This window comes from Podarcis cretensis (assembly GCF_951804945.1).
Source record: "Podarcis cretensis genome assembly, chromosome: 5".
NCBI lineage: Eukaryota > Metazoa > Chordata > Lepidosauria > Squamata > Lacertidae > Podarcis > Podarcis cretensis.
In genome coordinates, this window is record NC_137174.1 from 64545716 (window position 1) to 64552842 (window position 7127).

Consider the following 7127-nt stretch of genomic DNA (forward strand, 5'->3'; position numbering starts at 1 on the left):
GAGCCATTCTACCAGCCAGGGGTTGGCAGGGATCCTGATTGGCTTTTGACATGCTGATGTTGCTTATTGTGTTTTTTTAAAACTATAATTTCATGCTACTTGCAAACCATCATGGAAGGATTTGCATCTTAAAAAGTAGAATATAAATAATTGCAATAAGTAAATACTTTCGATGATCAAACAACCTGCCAGAAGTTGTCTCATGTTGATTAGAGTTAGAGTAGTAGCTCAAGCTCCACAAATCTGGGAAATTAGAAGCTGAGACTGTTAGCTTAATATATATGCCCCATGATCAGTAATGACATTGTACAAGGGCACAAATTGTACTAACGTACAACTCTCTCTCTACTTCTCAATGCACCTACATTTTCCCTTTGTCTGTCGGGCCAGTTTCCAGATGGGGAGAATTATGGACGAGATTCAGCTAACTGGTCCCACTAGCAGAAGCCTGTTCAAGGGCTTCCAGTAATGCAATGGGGCTTCCTCCCTCTTGTCCCACTAAATTGGCTCTGGGAGTGGGGGGCTTAGAGAACCCCCCAGAACAGCACACAGGGGAGGGGACAGGAGAGGGGAGAGCATTCAGCTGTTATAAACAAAGCATTTCTGTTGAAATCCTCCCTGGGTGTCTGGGAAAAACAAATATGATCCATGTTGTCTTGGTACTGTGTTGTCTTATGAAACATCTGTGCCCTACAGTATCGCTGGTGAATCCTGTGAATTGATCTACACTTTCATTGGTAGCTGGCAGGATGAGTAAAAAGTGGGATGACCCTCTTTTAGTCAACAAGATTGTCATGAACTGGCAGGGCAATGGGGAGGAGGAAGATGATCCCAGCAAGACACATTTGGAGACATCGTCAAGTAGATTGTGTAAGCTGCATTCCAACTTATTAGCAACTGGTAACATTTCAAATAAATTGTAGAATTATAATCGTAGACACCCCCCACTTTCTGCTATTTAACTAAAGGGGTACTCTCATATCCTTTTAATGTGACCACAGAGTTCAGTTTTCATGCCACATATAGTTCCTCTGATTCCTCCCAACAAAGTAAATGTTTCAGGATTGAAGTTTGTGTGTTTGCCATGGACATCCCCTGATAAAATTAAGATGAAAGGTGGGGGAGAAAATTAAAGGCAGCTATCTAAATCTGCTTCAATGGGGTCTAAACGCAAAGATAAAAATCCAATTGTCTGATTCCTTTTAATGAAAACTACAGCTTGTGAACTGAGAAGCCTTGAAATGGCTCCCCACAGAGGTAGTTAGGAGCCAAGAATAACTAACTTACCACAGGAACTCATTTTCTCTCATTAGCTTTAAATTTGATTCAGCATTAACACAGAAGTAAACTGACCCCAAATTATTATCTCATTAATAGGAAGAAAACTTTGTTTTGAATCAGTTTGGGTATACTGTGGGTCACATGTAAAACGAAACCATGGTTTGGCATTCCCTCAACAAGATCTGAGCTTCCTCCTGTTCCCTCAGCCCCTCACATATTCTGGGTGAGGGTCAACCTCAGAGGCGAGGGGCATGTGGACTGAATAATAGAAGCTCTTAACCAAAGATGTGCACTGTTTCTTTCAATCTCTGTTTCTTTGGGAAATGAGTGCATTAACACTTTGAAAACTGGAATGTAAGGAGAAACCTGTTCATTCTGGGTAGGGCTCGCTCCAAAGCAGGGACTGAACAATTCTGTCCGATATTTCACTCACACTAGTGTTCAACTTTTTCATTTATTAAATTTATTGGTTACTTTTTTGCCGCAGTGAGTCAAAGTGACTTAGAATATTTTGAGCATATGTGGTGGGGATGTAACTATGTACACAAGTTCCAGAAGAAGGCTGTAATGGATATTGTTATTATTGTTGGCAAACAGGTCATGTTGGGCACTAAGTTATGTCTCTTAACCATTTTATCCTTTTTTTTTTTTTTACACATTTATGTTTTCCTTTATTATTCAGCCTGAGCCTTTGAGATCAGAAATGAAACCTCAATCCTATACCCACTTACCTGGGAGTAAGCCCCATTCCACACTAAAGACACCATTTCAAAAAGACATGTAATTTATTCCATACTCAAAAAATGTTCAGTTTTGCATAAGGGGTGAACCAGTGAATGTGTCTGCAATAATTCTATATGGCAAATAACTCCTAGCTTTACCTCTGGAAATTCTCCCATAAGGAAGGCTGAATGATTCCTTTTAACCGGCTTCTTATTCTTCACATCTTATCTGAGAGCTAATCAAGAAAACAGATTCACAGCCAAGGGGCCCCTAATAAAGGGGAGTCTCCCTATCTTTGTGTTATTTATAACACATTTTTTGTGTGAAAACAAGACAGGCTTTCATTTAAAATAAAGAAGAATCTCTTTGACTAAGTGCCAATTCATCAATGCATTAGAAACAGAACATTAATCTGCTCCTCCCGTCTCTGCCATAATTGTAACATTTTCCTTTTAATGAGGTGGAGCAGGCGAATGGGAAGGTAATTGTGCCAATACTGATGGAAGGTTTCTTTTATAATTTTCAGACTAATGATGACATGCAAGTCGTATTGTTTCTTTGCAGCAAGGGGCCTTTCTCCACAAAGAGATGGATTAGCAGCACAGGAGAGGCACAGAGCCTACCCAGAAAATGGCACTCCCCTTTCGGACCGGCACACTTCTTTCTTGCACTCATGGCCAGATAATGAGGACTCATCTATTAGCAATATGAATGGGCTGGGTTTGCAGGCCAGATGAATGGAAAGGCAATGGGTTGGAGAAAGACGCAGAGGAAAAACTAGATTGATGCAAGCTGGCCAGCCTCAGTCTGCCATCCATATGCCACCCAATGGAATGGCTTTGAAGCTAATGGACAAACCTGTCTTGTCCCTCTTCTACAGAAGGCCTTGGAGATGGAAAAGGAGGTTTGCTGCAGCTGATTAAAGATGATGTTCTGTTTGCCATTATACTGACAATTTCAGAGGCATTGTACAGCTATACTGAAGAATCTTTCCCATCTGCTGCTGTTCCTGGGCAAGGGCAAAATAGAAATGGGATAGCAGCTCAGGGCTGTGGCTTTTGGAACTTTTTCTGCTGGGGTTTAGATATTGCAATTTAAAATACATGTGTATCATATTGAGTATGAAGGGGTGTGTGTTGGTGCTGCTGCTGCTGTTTTACCTTTGAAACAAATCCAAGGAGGGAGTCTGATCCGATCAAGGTTAATATTTGCATTTAAGGGGACAAGCTGTGGGAAATGCAGGGATAGTGGCCCCCAGATTTGCCAGCTCTGCATAGCCTCTTTGATGGGTGCCCCACTTTCCACAGTGGCTGTCCATGGAGGACTAGGTGATGATGTTGTGTTTACATGGCCTTTCCCAAAGGAATGCAGAGTAAAACAGTAAACCTGAAATTCATACACAGACACTTATGTTCAGGAGTTTCTCACCACTAAGCATGGATGGGCAGGAGGTAGTTTAGGATCTACTGATAGGTCCTGGGATGATTCTTAGTAGATCAGCAAGGATCTTGGACTACTGATAGTTTAACAATAACAACAAGTTGGGCTTTTGAGTATTTCCTGTTGAATGCCCAAGAGAACACATCAAGGCTTTTTCAAGCATTCAGCAGGAATGCTCAAAAGGCTTGGCTGAAGTGTGGCTTTCCCCCTTCCCTGCTACTCCCCTTCTCATGCTCCTCCTCCCAAAAGACCTTACTTTGGAAAAGGAGGCAGAAAAGGGCTCCATCTCATGTCTGCATAGGTGAGCTACCTGATCTTCCACCTTTCTCCTTCTCCAACATAGATTTTTGGAAACTTGGCAGTATTAGGGTGGACAAATCTGTCCATTTTGGTTCCTCTCAATTTCTCATGTTTTCAGTCTTATGTTCAGTTATCTGCATTTCTCCAGCAGTTGGTGAGTTTTCGTTTGAAAAATTTCCTCTTGAAAATTCATCGGCACTTTAATGAAGATTTCTACTTAAATAAATGTTATTCTGTGCAATTTCCCATTTTCCCAAAGAAATTTTCCACAATATTATACTTTTGTGTGTTATTTTCACGAACATGTTCATTTTTACTCACACTTTGCCCTACTATATGCAGTTTTGTTCACATGACTGAGTTTGAACTCATGCTGCTTTGAAAAGTGTGGATTACAGAGGAACTGAATTTCCCCCTGCCTCAACTCAGAAGTAAACCCCACTGAGTTCAAAAACACTTACTCCCAGGTCAGTTTTCATGGGATTGCAGCTTTGGTATATTAGATAATTTCTGATGACACCAGTGTTATTCAAGAAACACAGGGGTCTACGTTACTCAATGGCCAAGGAAGGGATTGTTTCAGATAGCAAGGAGTCTGTAATAATTTACAGTAGAAGGAGCTAATCTGGACATTTGTGGGTCCCTTCCAACTCTACAATTTGAACATTCTATGAATTTAGAGGCAAAGAAAAATGGCAGTTAACTAAAAGACCAAGCTTAGTATTCAGTCATTGGGGGGAAAACATTGTAATTGTAGGAATATCAAACAATGCAAATATTGTAGGTCCCTTGCAAGGAAGCATGATGCAAACAGTGTTTCACATACAACGTGGTAACCAGTCCTTTTCACCCATAAAACGTAATGCCAATAAAGCTGCTAAAATCATAACACTGGAATATGCTCTGCCATTATTTTACCAAAAGTGTTATGAGAAATAATGTTGGACAATAAAGCAGCTAAATAGGAATCCCTTAAGCTTTTTAATGGCCCTTTTCAACAGCAGTTTGAGGAGGAGGGCTAAGCATTGCCGTGGGTGATTAATATCTTAAAATGTAGTCGCATAAGGGAGAGCAAAGCACACATCTGAATATGTGGAACTAAAAGGGCTGTGAAATAAATTGCAAACAGCAATGCATTGGGGAATGAGAAGCAAAGACCACGTTGAAATGGATCAATAGAACATGCAGTCATTTGCAAAAATTAGCAGCAGATGGTAGTTGAAAATGTTTTCTAAGACTAAAAGGGAGAGAATGGATCCACAGGCAGAAGCAAACTAAACCCTGCACTTCAGAAGATGGGCAGTGGCAGCAGGGAATGGGGATATAAATTGTTATGCTGACTCACAGTAAGGCAGAATTCAGACTTGAGGTTTATTGAATTAGAAATTGGGAGAGAAGGGATAGCCTTATGACCAAGAAAACTAATGTTCCTTTTTAACACTGCAGTCCCTCTTGTATATGAAACTGTGGCTTTTTAATCAATGTATCATCATGTCATGCTAAATTTTAAATGGTGGGAAAGAACAGTATGCTGGGACCCCACTCCAAATTTCTGATCTGTCTATCTCAAGACAGACAATGGCAACACTGCCCAACAGATAAGGTGAGCAGGAATGGGGAATGTTACACAACAGAAGGCAGGCAATGCTAGATTTACACTTGCTCTTTCATTAGGAAGACATCTGAAATTTGTCAGTCAAACTATGATTATTCAGGGCCAGGAGGCAGAAGGAGCTGACTTTCAATTCAGGCTTCTTTCGAGTCACCTATGTGATAACCATAACCAAAGAAAATCAACACAGAGTCATCAAAGAAAGAACCAGGGGGGGAAAGTACAGGCCCCCTCAGTACAGAACACAGCTGAAAAAATCTACACTGGGTTTGGAGAACCGTGTATTGATCAAATATTGAAGCAAAATAAATACACAGGGCACATATGCCAAATCACTGGATTCCACATGCAGCTTTGCAGATTCGTTTGTAAAGCAAACCCTCAAATCAGCCCTACCAGGATCTATTTGCCTAGGGTCAAGTAACCACTATTTGACGAAGAGAGTGAAATGCCTTTACTCCCCTTGCCACCAATAACATCAGAGCAAAGAATTGAATTAACATAGATTTTCTGCCTAGAATGGTACATTTTCATGACAGTTATACAAGGCTGTTTAAAATGTTCAGCAAGGACTAAAATGTAATTTAAGCATTATAATTCAAAGATCCATGTAGATAGGAGACCAGAGTATTTACATATAACTGGAAAGGCAAATAGTACTCAGAGAAAAGACTCCATCTTTGGATGCCACGCTCCTTGATTTGTTTTACCTTTAGCTTTTTTAAAAAAAAAAAATGCTGCACCACCTTCCTATGAGGATTGGACCACAAATAAATAAGTCCCCAGTGGAAGATAATGATCCTGCTCCAACAAGATTCACAGGGAGGCACCACATATGACACCAGCCCTTGCTCGAGGAGGCTGCAAGTTCAGGAGAACCGACACACCTAGAGTGGTGAGAAACTCCAGCTCCAGATAAACATGGTGCAACCTCTCTAGATTCACAGGATAACTTCAGAAGCAGGGAGCCCTTTCTAAATACATGTGAACTCCCTGCATGATTGGTAGCCTTGTCTTCCAGTGTTCTAAATCATATAGAGGAGTATAGATATAGGTATAGAGGAGTATAGATATAGATATAAGATAGGAAGAGCTGGGTGAAACCACATGACCTCAGGGGCCAGGCTATAAAAGTGCCCCTGCTCAGTCCCTATGCTGTTTCTTTGCATGAGAAATGCATGAAGAGGGGTTGAATGTTCGACACTTCTCTGCTGTCCACTGCAAAGGGAAGGAAACTTCTTTCATAGTGAGCTGATGATCCCTGGTTTTATTTTATTTTTCTGTGGTTTTTTTAATCATACATATGTCGCGGTAAACTGCTTTTATATTTTTCATGAGCTTGCAGTCTGCAACGATCTTTTTGAAATAAAAAATAACGGAAAGCTAAATTCAAAATGTGGGAAGCAGAGATGAAAGTAAGCTGCCAATTTAGAAGCCTGGGCACCTGGTTGGACCTTCACTTTTGTCAGTGCTGGAAGGTGGATGGCAGTGGTTGTGAAGTTTGCTCCCTGTGTTTTCTGCCTGGATTTCTCTCCCAATGTACCTGGATTTCTCTCCCAATGTAAAATCATTTCTTAGATGATCCTCACCGCTTTTGCTTTGATTGCTGCACTCTTGCTCAGGAGCAGAATGGATGCTGACTTTTGGGAGGCCCAGCAAAGGCTGCCCCTGAAGCCCTTCCCAGTGCCCATCACCACTTGGACCTATCAGCAGCAGCAGTAGCAGCACTGAGGCAGCCGCTAGCCTTTTCCTCCATTACCAGCAACCTTAC

General features: G+C 41.2%; 1 long non-coding RNA gene across 1 annotated transcript; it reads left to right on the forward strand.

The window, feature by feature from the left end:
- The first annotated feature begins 697 nt into the window (after positions 1-697).
- On the forward strand, positions 698-2952 carry LOC307216219. Its single transcript, XR_013839006.1, has 2 exons — positions 698-900; positions 2569-2952. It is a non-coding gene; the product is annotated as an uncharacterized lncRNA (long non-coding RNA).
- The last annotated feature ends 4175 nt before the right edge of the window (positions 2953-7127 follow it).